This window comes from Mustela lutreola, chromosome 3, assembly GCF_030435805.1.
Source record: "Mustela lutreola isolate mMusLut2 chromosome 3, mMusLut2.pri, whole genome shotgun sequence".
NCBI classification, from domain to species: domain Eukaryota; kingdom Metazoa; phylum Chordata; class Mammalia; order Carnivora; family Mustelidae; genus Mustela; species Mustela lutreola.
The window spans coordinates 52,538,273-52,550,969 of record NC_081292.1 but is presented as its reverse complement, the minus strand read 5'-3'; the positions used below and the strand labels follow the sequence as shown (position 1 = coordinate 52,550,969).

General features: G+C 36.1%; 1 pseudogene; it reads right to left on the bottom strand.

Annotated features, from left to right (window-relative positions):
• Positions 1-7,025: 7,025 nt before the first annotated feature.
• Positions 7,026-12,697, bottom strand: part of LOC131827832 (actin-related protein 2/3 complex subunit 3-like) — a 67,668-nt pseudogene continuing 61,996 nt past the window's right edge.

Genomic DNA, 12,697 nt, shown 5'->3' with positions numbered 1-12,697 from the left:
GTGGAAGCATTCCTTCTTGTTGAAATAATAAACTCAGAAAAATGATTTTGATGAAGTTTTCTCAAATGCTACATGCAAAAAATGTAAAAAAAAATTGATTGATGACTCCACTAGATTTTTCTATTTCCTGGGAGTAGTAAAAATCATTTTATAATTTTAAGTGGATTATTTCAACTGGAATTTGAGATTTGGTTTATCAGGGTTGTAGGTGCTTTTGATTTATTAAATTCTTAAGCCTGTAAATGATCCTTTTATGATTTTTCCCCCTCATGTTTTTTTCACTTGTAGTAGTAATTCCTTAGTTTTCCTTTTTCAGTTTTCCCCTTTGAGATACAAATATATATCAAGATAAGGTACATATTGGGTAATTATTACTTTAGTTATTTATATCCAAAGATAAGAATTCTTTAAATATTCAATATATTTAACTTAATGATGCTTGTCATTAAATACAAGTTTTGCTAATTAGGAATATATAGATAAATATTGGTATTAAGTCCACATGTCATGCTGATGCATGATGCTTTTTTATTTTTTTTTAAAAAAGATTTTATTTATTTATTAGACACAGAGAGAGAGATCACAAGTAGACAGAGAGGGGGAAGTAGGCCCCATGCTGAGCAGAGAGCCCGACGCGGGACCTGATCCCAGGACCTGATCCCAGGACCTGAGATCATGACCCAAGCCGAAGGCAGAGGTTTAACCCACTGAGCCACCCAGGCGCCCCGATGCTTTTTTCTTTTATGTTTTAATATTCTATTAGAATTCTGGAAGATTAGCTAGATGGAATCACTAAACCAAATGGTATCTCTTTTTAAAAATGTTTTGTATTATGATAATGAAATGAAGTCTGCTCTGAAATAAATATTTCCCTTCTTCAAATCCAAAATATTTCTTCAGAGCATTGTTTATTTTTATTCCATTCATAATTCTGTAGTCCCTCCTAGTTCTTACTGCTTCTTATTCCCCCCTCCATCTTTGGCTAAAAAAATCTTCCATGATGCACACTGGATCATAAGTGGCATTAAAATCATAGGGGAAGACATTCCCAAACACTTTAGCCAAATATTTTCTTTCACTGAGAATTTGCAACTAATAATCTTCACATGAAACATCAAAAATTTATCTAAAATACTTTCTAAAAAACTGCAAAGCGGGGCTCCTAGGTGGCTCAGTCAGTTAAGTGTCAATACTCTTGATTTTGGCTCAGGTCATGATCCCAGGGTCCTGAGATTGAGCCCCATGTCAGGCTGCATGCTCAGCAGGGAGTCTGCCTGAGATTCTCTCTCTTTCTCTCTCTCTCTCTCCCTCTGCCCCTCCCCCCACACTCTCTGTATCTCTCTCTCTCAAATAAATAATAAATCTTAAAAAAAGAAATCACAAAGCAATGAAAGGTGATAACAGTTCTTCCCTTTGTTTTGTATTGTGTTGTTTCCAGCAATTTCCCTGTGTTAGAATATTTGATCTTAAGAGCTTTAGTGGCAATGGTACCCTGATTCCAAAGGCTGGCATCAAAATATAGGATACTTCTACATTGACAATTTATCATATAATCACCTAATTTACATTTTTAAATAGCTGGAATTATAATTACAATGAATTAGCAACAATTTTTACTTAGAAAAACTCATTTTTTTGTTGCCCTCTAAAATTGAAGTTTATTGGCAGAAGAGATGTTACTAGGTATTTTTAGATTCAGGATGTAGAGGTTCAAGGGAAACTATATCAGAAAACTGGGTATTATTGTTCTCAGAGGCAAAGGGGTTGAGATTATATTATGTCATCAATGTTATAGAGCCAAACACTTGTGGAGCTACTCTTCAGTGGCTTCAAAATGTCTACAAGAGGTTTAGGGTCCAGATTGGAGCCACTTCTTGGAACTCACTGGGAATAGAAAATATTCTTTGAATTTGATTGAATAACTATATTTTTTGTGATATAAAGGTGTTTTGTATATAAATTTGTTTATTTTGGTAAATAAATCATAAGCTTACTGTGGATTGTTAAGAAATAATAGAGACTTGTTAATAGGTTAAAAATCTTTCCCAATAGCTACCTATTTTGTTACTATTGATAATCATAGAATTGTGTTTCTGAGTCACATCCCTCAAGCCAGGTGATCTCCTTTGTATCAGTGCAAACTATATTTTGTACCCAAATGTTAAAGCAAAATTGTGTCTATACCTTGGTTTTGCTTGCACTTGAAAAAATATTTCATGTAACACATATACAGTCCAATTTTGATAAAATGGATTAGCACATATACAATCCAATTTTAATAATAGTAGATTCTAGATAACTTAAGATGTCTATAAAGTAACATCTTAAAGCACAGTTTGTTTGTCTTGGGGATATAAGCTAGAAGTTACATAGTTTTATTATCTGTTGGTTTGAAAAGCTATAGTCATACAAAGGATATGGATGGGAGGAAGCATATGTCAAGGGAACTCTCAGTTAAACAATTCATTAAATGGGCTTTATATTTAGTACATTGGGTTATGGTGAATGATATTTTGAGAAAATATTTCAAAAAGATATTCTGTGGGGGCTAAAGAAAAAAAATTTAATAAAAAACTTGAAGTATAAATGACTAGTAATTAGTGAATGCTAATATAATCCAATAAGACTTCAGGGGCTAAAAAGTTTTGGCGGTTTAAAAGACAGGCTTCTGGGCGCCTGGGTGGCTCAGTGGGTTAAGCCACTGCCTTCGGCTCAGGTCATGATCTCAAGATCCTGGGATGGAGTCCCACATTGGGCTCTCTGCTCGGCAGGGGGCCTGCTTCCCTTCCTCTCTCTCTGCCTGCCTCTCTGCCTACTTATAATCTCTGTCAAATAAATAAATAAAATCTTTAAAAATAAATAAATAAATAAAAGACAGGCTTCTGTTTTTTAGTTTGATGGATCTGCTTATCTTTATAAATACCTCCTATTTTTCACGGCTTTTCTATCCTTCTAACCTATGTACAGAGATTTTTGGAGACCTTCCCATTATGGAACATATTGTCATATTTTTAATTAGAAGTTCCAGCTTACAGATTTGAAAAGATTTTACATTTTTTATATTTTTCTTGGGAATTAGTATATGTGTCAAGAAATGCATCCCACAGTGAGAATTATGATTTATTAATTAACACTGGTTATGATACTAGCACTTGCCAAAATACCACAGTAGGAGAGAATATATATGAGAAACATAATTCAAACCCTGTCATTTTATGAATGGAGGGGCTTATATCATGCCATGCATTATAAAATCTAATAAAAATGAAGATTATTATGACCGTAATGATTCTTTTTTCTCAATGTATTTTTTTGTTATTTTCAATTACATCTGTTTTAGTTTTTATTTTTTTAATTATGTACTAGACACTAAATTTTTAAGTTATAAATTTAATTTTGTTAATTTAAGATTACTAAAATTAATTCTTCAAGGCCCTTTAACTATGCACAAACTTTCTGTGGGAAGTTGAATTTTGATGTTAGAATTTACTCATTAGTAAATTTAAATGTCTTTAAGTAGCTGATGAAATATGATACATAATCTATTTGATTATGTATCATATTCACTATTTGATTTGTTTTACTTAAAAATCCTCCAGAGTTCTTGAAACACTGTATACACTGGAGAGAATGCAAAGGATTCTATTGTCAAGTCAAATATACACACAAAAAAGATCTTATTCAGGGTATACCTCATTATTAACTATTCATTAGTCAAGGGGAACAGGTGAAGCAAGATGATGTTAAGCTCCCCCAATATGATTCCTTAGCCCTTTGCTCTCACTGGAAGAAATGCTGACTCAGGTTAACAGATGAAGTATATATTGGTATTTCACTTAGGAAGAGCTTTTTAAGTCAGGAAAGATCTTAATTTTATGATCTGTCATAGCCTGAATGCCTTTTCCAAGTTCTTATGTTGAAGCTAGCCCTCAGTATAGCTATATTTGGAGACGGGACCTCATAAGGAAGTAAGTAAGTTTGAATGAGGTCAAAATGGTGGGGTCCTAATTCATTTGGTTTAGTGTCTTTACAAGAAGACACACCAGAGTCTGTTTTCCACTGGATATTTTTTCCTGATTTGTCAGAGTTTATTTGACCCTAGAGTTGAGAGTCCATATCTGGACTCTCTACTCTGTTCCATTGGTCTATGTGTCTGTTTTTGTGCCAGTACCATGCTGTCTTGGTGATCACAGCATTGTAGTTAAGTTTGAAATCAGGTAATGTGATGCCCCAGCTTTGTTTTTCTTTTTAACATTTCCTTAGTCATTTGGAGTCTTCTGTTTCCATACAAATATTGATTGTTTGTTCCAGCATTTTGAAAAATGCTGGTGGAATTTTGATCAAGGTGGCATTGAAAGTATAGATTGCTCTGGCATACAGACATTTTAACAATGTTTATTCTTCCAATCCGTGAGCATGGAATGCTTTTCCATCTTTTTGTGTCTTCTTCAGTTTCTTTCAGGAGTGTTCTGTAGTTCCTCAAGTACAGATCCTTTACCTCTTTGGTTAGGTTTATTCCAAGGTATCTTATGGTATAGAAGAGTGAAACTCAAGCACTCTTACATCATACACAAAGATAAACTCGAAATGGATGAAAGATCTCAATGTGAGGCAGGAATCTTATCAAAATCCTAGAGGAGACCATAGGCAGTAACTTCTTCAACATTGGCCACAACAACTTCTTTCAAGACGTGTCTCCACAGGCAAAGGAAAAAAAAAAAAAGCAAAAATGAACTTGTGGGACTTCATCAAGATAAAAAGTTCTGCACAACAAAGGAAACAGTCAACAAGACAGAGCAGCAACACATGGAATGGGAGAAGATATTCATAAATGACATTACAGAAAAAGGGCTGATATCCAAGATCTATAAAGAACTCCTCAAACTCAACACCCAAAAAGCAGATAGTCATGTCCAAAAATGGGCAGAATGTATGAACAGACACTTCTCCAAAGAAGACTTAGAAATGGCTAACAGACACATGAAAACATATTCATCATCATTAGCCATCAGGGAAATTCAAATCCAAATCACATTGAGTTACTGGCTTACACCAATTAGAATGGCAAAGATTAACAAGACAGTTAACAAGTGTTGGAGAGGATGTGGAGAAAGGGGAACCCTCTTACACTGTTGGTGGGAATACAAGCTGGTGCAGCCACTTTGGAAAACAGTGTGGAAATTCCTTAAGAAATTAAAAATAGAGCTACCCTCTGACCCTGCAATTGCACTACTGGGTATTTACCCCAACGCTACAGATGTAGTGAAATGAAGGGCCATCTGCACCCCAATGTTCATAGAAGCAATATCCACAATTGCAAAACTATGGAAAGAACCAAGATGCCCTTCAACAGACAAATGGATAAAGAAGATGTCATATATACAATGGAATATTATGCAGCCATCAGAAAGGATGAATACCCAACTTTTGTATCTACATGGATGGGACCAGAGGAGATTATGCTGAGTGAAATTGGTTAAACAGAGAAAGTCAATTATATGGTTTCACTTACTTGTGGAGCATAAGAAATAACATGGAGGACATTAAGAGAAGGAAAGAAAAAGTGAATTGGAGTAAATCGGAGGGGGAGATGAAGCATGAGAGACTGTGGACTCTGAGAAACAAGCTAAGGGTTTTGGAGGGAGGGGAGTGGGGGTATGGTTGAGCCTGGTTGTGGGTATTAAGGAGGGTACATATTGCATGGAGCACTGGGTGTGGTGCATAAACAATGAATCTTAGAACACTGAAAAAAAGAAAAGGAAAAAAAAAAAAGACACCAGAGAACTCTCACTGCATATACACACTGAGGAAAGATATTGTGAGAATCCAGCAAGAAAGAAGCCAACTACACCTTAGGAAGAGACCTCTTAGCAGGGGCTGAATTTGCTGGTACCAATGATCATGGACTTCTGGCCTCCAGATCTGTGAGAAAATAAATTAATATTATTTTAAGCAACTCAGCCTATAGTTTGTTATAGCAGTCCTAGAAGGCTAACACATGCTCATATAGTTATACTGCTTTTGGGACACTTCCTAGGAAGTCATGGCTAATAAATTTATGGATTGCAGTTTTTTACCATACCTGTCTTTGAAAACCAGGTATATTCTGATAAAAGGAAGGAAAGGAGTCTGCTGCCAGCAAAAATACTTTGAGTATATTTACAGGGAGATTGTGAGAAGGAACACATGCTTGCTTTCTTTTCTAGGAGTGTCCCCCACTAAAATCTCTTCCCAGATACAGGATAGAATGGATTGAAAATCTTTTGCTTATAATTCTTATTTCACTGTTTACACATTTCTTTTATTCTGTTTAAGATATGTTATGTGTTTGTTATCAGAACCTATAAAATAATACTTTTAAAAATAGTTGTATAGTTGGCTTATTATATGAAAACATTTAATTTTATAGAATTTTTAACATTGATAGACATCTCAAGTATTTGTTAACAAACTGCAACATGTTTTATATTTAACTATATTTGACAGTTAATTGTTTAAACATATTTATGCTCTTTCTCTCATCTTCATGGCCCTCTTTGATTTTGGGTTCAGCCATATGACTTGCTTTAGTCAATAGAATAGTCAGAAGTAGCTGTTTGCCAATTCCCAGCCCAGGCCCTGGGAAATCCTGCATGTTTTTGCTTGCTTTCTGGAGCTTCTGTTATCAGCCTGGAAGGAATATGGCCAGACTAACACTCTGGATTCAGGGAAAGAGGATGAGATAATGTGAAGCAAAGCCAGAGTTCTGTTGCTGGATCTAGGCTACATCAGACAAAGACCCTCAGATGTATGAGTAAGCCTCGTCTTAATCAGTAGAGCTGCTCAGATGAATTCAGTCTAGGCCAGTTAACAAATGGATGAGAGTAAATTATTCTTGTTTCATTAGAAATTTCTTTATTCTTACTTATTTTTATTAAGCACCAGCTTAATAATACATAAAATTCAAATCATCCTTCAATAACCCATTCTTCTCTCCCCCATACAAATTCTTAATAAAGAGCTCTTCAAGTGAAGACATGCTCTCTTCTCTCTTCTGTATAAAACTTTATCAAATAAGGGCAAAGAACTGTGTATATCTTGCTGTAAAATGCTGCCCACACCTGTGGAAAGTATCTGCCCAGGCTCTTTTCACTGTCCAGGTCCTGAAAGTCTCTTTTTCATGAGCTGTCTCTTTATAAAATAAGTCCACCACTTGCTATGTTTATCATTCTGAGGGTCAAAAACGTTGTCACAAATCTCTGTCCAGTTTCTTGTCTCAACTGCTGTAAGTAGGCCCTTATCACCTTACCTTCCTGTTTGTTTGCTGGGGTGGGATAGATTGCCTGAAGTTTAAAACCAGGCTCTCCAGGAATGGGAAAATTACTGATTCCTAGTGCATACATTTCTTTTTCACCTTGGTTTTTGGAATTGCACTTTTGGAGATTCTTTAGACACTCAACAAAAGTGTAGAGAATTATATATATCAAGGTTCTATTAGCTTCATTCTTAATCTTATAGTTTTTTAATAAGACATTGGCCTTGAAGTAATAGATGGCTTCATCCACAATGCCTATATCTTTTGTCTCTCTAGGGATGGGTCCTTTGAACTGACTTCTGATAGGCAACAGTGCCATGTTTCTAATGATTTTGGTGTCAAGGTCCATGAGAGAAGAGTGGTAAGCTGGGATCTTGGTGGTGCCCGGGTTTCAAGCAAGACAAGGAAATTAGGGTTCGAGCCTGGCGCTTCCAGTCTGGTGGCTGGGGCTAAATTTTTCATGTTTTAAGTGACTGAATTTTAGAATAGTTTGTTATAGAGTATTTTGTGGTAGTGGCTACAAAATGTATGCCTAGATGAGGGATATATTTTTAGAACTAAAAATGTTGGGACAATGAATATTTCCTTCATTCAGTACATTATAGATTTCATTCTTTATTGATATTCTTAATATATGTTTCATGATAAAACTAAGTCAGTATGTGTCTCCATTTATAGTTCCCACATTTGGAAATTTATCCAAACATGATACAATCCTGAAAACATTAATCTTACTAGTCTTTTCTTATTTTATTTGTTAATTGCATCTTTCTATATATATTATAGACATGGATATCTTATTTTTACAGAAGCATGGAAGTTCAAGATTATATAGTCTACTGTGTAGAATACTGAAGTCAAATATATGAGCTCTGTCTCTACTGAACACTCTTCTTTATAGAAAAGTTCTAGGTGTGTATACCTTCCTGAAAAGAATTTGGTACATTCTGTGTGCCCCCTTAATTGCTATATGGAGCTTTAGGATTCTTTACAGTAGAACACAAAATTTAAATTCTACAAATAGTTAAATTATTAATGATGGTTTTTGGTCAGTGTTAAGTACTCCAGAAGTGAACTACATTTGCTAAACTTCTTACTTTACCCAAGAAAATATCTGTCTTCTCAGATTATTGATGCACATGGCAGTGTACATAATCAGAAATATAGTTGTGTTTTTGATACTTGCCAGAGAGTAAACTGTGGACCTGAGAGCTGCTCAATAGCTATAACCACATTGAAAAGAACTTTATTTGCTTAAGCATAGCTGATCCACCTATATCTCTAGACATTGTAAATACCTGTCAAGAGTTTCAGAGAATTGTGTTTATGTGGATCACACTGGTTTCCTACCTAGTTCCTTGTTACTGAATTGTTTGGTGAGTTGTCATCATCCTATTCTAAGAGATATTAGAAGAAACTTCTCTGTGAAGGTCACCGTACTTATTTTGAGTTGTTGATATTGTTTAGTATATAATAGGGCCCTCTCTTTGAAATCTCATAGTAAATATTTTTTTTCATTCCTACTTGTGCAACCATATTTTTCTGTCTCAAATTTTCACATTTTAAATTCTTTGGGATTGTATGCTAACTGTATTTTTGAAAGCTACTCTGAGACTTATAATTACATAGCAAAGTATAAAATGTGGATGTAAGTAAAAACCTGGTTGAAGTGTGATTAAAGTGAGACAAACATCAGGATGTCCTTTCTATGTGACATTAAATTATGAGACAGAGATGGATTCTTCCACACACTTCATTCCTCTGCATAGCTATTAATTTAACTGCCTATTCTTTTTTGCACTAGGTTAATAAAAACAAATGTGTAGAACTGCTACCTGATTCTCTTTTCCTCTTTGGAATATAAAGGAGAAACTATGGTCCAGAGAACAGTTGTAGTAAATCTAAGTGAACTTAAATCTTTTAAAAGCAAATAATATTGTTTTGTGAGGTTTAAAGGCACAAGATAGAATTAAAGCAAAAAACAATAATGTATAAATGAGGAAGAATAGTAATTGGTGTTCTCATAGGATCAAAGAAGAGAATAAATATACTGGTTAATTTTCAACGTTGATCCGTTATATATGTGTGTTGTAATTTCTAGACTAATCTTAAGAGAATAGAATAGGGAGCATACAGTCCAATGTAGTAAAGGGAAAAAAAAATAGATTTTGAGAAAAAATACCTACTCAACCAATGACCAAAAGGCAATAATGGAGAGAAGGAAAAGCAAAGAAGAAATATAATTGAAGTGAGAAATTAGATGGCAGATAGAGACCCAAATATATCTGTAATTAAATTAAATGTGAATGGAATAAATGTTCCATGTGAAAGCTTAAAAAAAATCTGGCTTCATAAAATATGAATTTTAATTAAATGCTATTTAAAAGATCATATCTAAAGTATCAGAAATGAGAAAATTGAAAGTAAAAAGGTGAAAAATAGGGGCATCTGGGTGGCTCAGTTGGATAAGCATCTGCCTTTGGCTCAGGTCATGATCCGGGGGTCCTGGGATTGAGCCCCACATGGGGTTCCTGCTCAGCAGGGATTCTACTCCCAACCCTTCTGTCCCCTCCCCCATGCTTGCTCTCTCTCTCTCTCTCTCAAGAAAATAAATAAAATCTTAAAGAAAAAAGGTGAAAATAATACAGTGCTATTTGGTGTGACTATATTAATATGACCCAAAATAAATTTAAAGTAAAAATCATTACTAGACATAAAGAAGGTCATGTTATAAGGAGAAAAAAATAATCAAGAATGTATAAAAAATTTTGACTTATGGATCTTACAACAGCCTCAACAATTTTGATTGACAGAACCAACAATACCTTGTAAAATGTTTTGGAGTCATGGCATCTAAATGAAAATCCATTTTTTATTTATAATATTACATATTGAAACTTCCAGATATTTTCAGAAGTTTATGATAAACATCATTTATCTTATAGTTAGAAAATATGTTGAAAATGGCTATTTAATTTTCAAATGTCTATTATTTATAGATGTCAACCACAAAATTATCTGATAAAGTTTGATTAAAATTATAACCATATTTGTCACAGAGATTTAGTTTGTAGTTTTTCTTTGCTATTGCTGAAATGATTGATCATGTCTTGCTCTGGTGCTCTTAGTCTGAACTAATTCTTTTTATACTGTATTCCTTTTCAGTTTGGTATAAATATTTGTTTTTTCTTATTGTGTTGCATAGAGAAGCATTTGTTTAATAATTAGAGTCTGTGGATTAAGTATTGTGATAATAGATTGAAATTTAGATTTGGCTTTTTATTTTTAAAGCACTTTAGTTTTGGCAGTCTTTGTGATTTGAGGTGAGACCTCCCAGGACTTTGGCAACTGGATTTAGAAAAGGAAGGGACTAGAAGAAAAGATTGGGGGGCGCCTGGGTGGCTCAGTGGTTTGGGCTGCTGCCTTCGGCTCGGGTCATGATCTCAGGGTCCTGGGATCGAGCCCCGCATCGGGCTCCCTGCTCCGCAGGAAGCCTGCTTCCCTCTCTCTCTCTCTCTCTCTCTGCCTGCCTCTCTGCCTACTTGTGATCTCTGTCTGTCAAATAAATAAATAAAATCTTAAAAAAAAAAAAAAGAAAAGATTGGTTAAGTCCTTGTTAAGTAACAATAGTAATAATAATGTTAATGCTAACAATAATCATTATAACTTCTGCTACTCTAACTTCTATGGCTCCTCTTAATGCTACTGTATATTGTATTCATTCATGTTTTAAAGATTATTGGTGGGGCACCTGGGTGGCTCAGTGGGTTAAATAAAGCCTCTGCCTTCAGCTCAGGTCATGATCTCAGGGTCCTGAGATTGAGCCCCACATCAGGCTCTCTGCTAAGCAGGGAGCCTGCTTCCTCCTCTCTCACTGCCTGCCTCTGCATAATTGTGATCTCTGTCTGTCAAATAAATAAATAAAATATTTAAAAAAAAAAGTTAAGATTATTGGTTTGCAAACATTTTGAGCATATTCTAGATACTGTGTCCTTACTAGTTATATACATTGAAAATACAAAATTCCTTTGGGTAGACTGTCTCTTGTGGGGCAATTTGTTAAAGGAAACATTGATTTTAATATAATAAGTTTTGTTATTATTTTCTTTTAATTATTTAAAAAAGATTTATTTATTTATTTGTTAGAGGGAGTGTGTATATGAGAGTGGAGAGGGGTAAGGGAAAAAATATTCAAGCACTCTCCACACTGAGCATGAAGCCTGAAGAAGATGGAGCTCAGTCTCAGGACCCATGAGATCATGACCTAAGCTGAAACCAAGAGTAGGCCACTTAACCAACTGAGCCACCAAGGTCACCTATTTTGTTTTAGAATTTGTGTTTTTGTGCCTTCTTAAAAGAAACTATGTGAGGGGGAGGAGTCAAGATGGCGGAGAAGTAGCAAGCTGAGACTGCTTCAGCTAGCCGGAGATCAGCTAGATAGCTTATCTAAAGATTGCAAACACCTGAAAATCCATCGGCAGATCGAAGAGAAGAAGAACAGCAATTCTGTAAACAGAAAAACAACCACTTTCGTAAAGGTAGGACCGGCGGAGAAGTGAATCCAAAGCGACGGGAAGATAGACCCCGGGGGGAGGGGCCGGCTCCCGGCAAGCAGCGGAGCAACCGGGCACAAAATCAGGACTTTTAAAAGTCTGTTCCGCTGAGGGACATCGCTCCAGAGGCTAAACCGGGGCGAAGCCCACGCGGGGTCAGCGTGGCCTCAGGTCCCGCAGGGTCACAGAAGGATCGGGGGTGTCTGAGTGTCCCAGAGCTTGCGGGTATTGGAATGGGAAAGCCGGCTACAGAGACAGAGCTGACCGTAAGCTCGCAGGTCCGTGTTACCTTGAACCGGTTGCAGGCTCGGTGAGCTCGAAGCGCGGCCGGAGGTCAGGCAGACGGGAGTAACTGGGCGCTGTTCTCTGAGGGCGCACTGAGGAGTGGGGTCCTGGGCTCTCAGCTCCTCCGGGCCGGAGACCAGGAGGCCGCCATTTGTATTCCCGTCCTCCGGAACTCTACGGAAAGCGCTCAGGTAACAAAAGCTCCTGAAAGCAAACCCGAGCGGATTACTCACCCTGGCCCTGGGTAAGGGCGGTGTAATTCCGCCTGGGGCAAAGACACTTGAGAATCACTACACCAGGCCCCTCCCCCAGAATATCAACAAGAAATCCAGCCGAGACCAAGTTCACCTACCAAGGAGTGCGGTTTCAATACCAAGGAGAGCAGCAGAATTCCAGAGGAGGAGAAAGCCAAACACGGAACTCATGGTTTTTTTCCTGTGATTTTTTTTAGTCTTGCAGTTAATTTAATTTTTTCTTTTTCATTTTTTTTTTTTCTCGCCTTCGGGTAAAATTTTTTTTTAACTGTTACCTTTTACGATTTTTTACTAGTTTATCTAATATATAT